This window comes from Aythya ferina, assembly GCF_964211825.1.
Source record: "Aythya ferina genome assembly, contig: HAP1_SCAFFOLD_36, whole genome shotgun sequence".
NCBI lineage: Eukaryota > Metazoa > Chordata > Aves > Anseriformes > Anatidae > Aythya > Aythya ferina.
In genome coordinates, this window is record NW_028181462.1 from 1051411 (window position 1) to 1052891 (window position 1481).

Sequence of the window (1481 nt, forward strand, 5' to 3'; positions counted from 1 at the left end):
CGTCTCCTCATCCTGGTTCGGCGGTCTATAGCAGACCCTGACCAGGACACTAGCCTTGTTGTCCCTGCCGATCCTAACCCAAAGGGACTCGACCTTGTCATTCCCAGCCTCGAGTTCTACAACCTCAAAAGACTCTCTAATATAGAGAGCCACACCACCACCCCTTCTGTGCTGCCTGTCCCTTCTAAAGAGCTTATAGCCAGTCATTGCAGTACTCCAGTCATGAGACTGGTCCCACCACGTCTCCGTGATGGCAACCAAGTCGTAGCCTGCCTGCTGCATGATGGCTTCCAGCTCCTCCTGTTTGTTACCCATGCTGCGTGCATTGATGTAGATGCACTTCAGCTGGGCCATTGCCTTATCCTCCGGCCTTGCCATTGTTCCCCCTGGCACAGCCCCAACAATCTTAGCTTCAGCCCCATCCCCCTTCCTACCTAGTTTAAAGCCCTCTCAATGAGCCCTGCCAGCTCCTGGCCCAGGATCCTTTTTCCCCTAAAAGATAGGGACCCGTCTGCGGCCATCAGGCCAGGTGCTGAGTAAAGTGCCCCATGATCAAAAAACCCAAGATTTCTGCGTTGGCACCAGCCCCGGAGCCACGTGTTTAACAGGTGGGCTTTCCGTGTCCTCTCTGAACCCCTCCCTGCCACCGTAGGGATGGATGAAAACACCACCTGCACTCCCGCTCCATCCACTAACCGACCCAGTCCCCTAAAGTCTCTTTTGATAGCCTTGAGGCTTCTCTCTTCGATGTTGTCACTGCCCGCCTGGACTATCAAAAGAGGGTAATAGTCAGAGGGCCGTACCAGGTTGGGAAGCTTCCTGGCAACGTCCCTGACCCTGACCCCAGGGAGGCAGCAGACTTCCCTACGAGTAGGGTCAGGCCGACAAATAGGGCCCTCTGTTCCCCTAAGAATCGAGTCTCCAACAACAATAACCCTCCTGTCTTTCTTGGTGGAGGCAGTCCTGAGGCGTGGAGTCAACCTCCTCGCCCTAGGCATCCTCCTGGGAACACTTGCTACCTCTTCCTCAGCTACTGGTCTGTCGAGCTCCAGGGCCTCAAACCTGTTGTGTAAGGGCACCTGGGAATGCGGGGCTGGAAGGCGGAGGTCGTCACCTGCGATGTCGAGCAGGGACCTGTTTCCATTCCTCCTCAGCTCCCAGATCCCCTCCCTCTGCCCGACGGCTACAGGGCAGGGGGTCCACCCCCATTTGAGGAGTCTCACCTCGGTACCTCCCCTTGAGGCCCTGCAGGGAGTTACTCCAGAAGTCTATCTCTCGCTCACACTCCCTGATGGCAGATTTAAAAAAAGAAACAAAAAACAAACAAACAAAAAAACATCACAGCTGCTGCTGTGCCTGCTCTCTTCCTACTTTCTTGTGCTTTGCCCCTCCCCTTTACCACTTGATTGGGTTTGGGTGCTGGGCGGGGCCAAAAGGTATATGAGCCCCAGGCATGGCATTAGAGAGCACATTCTTCCTGG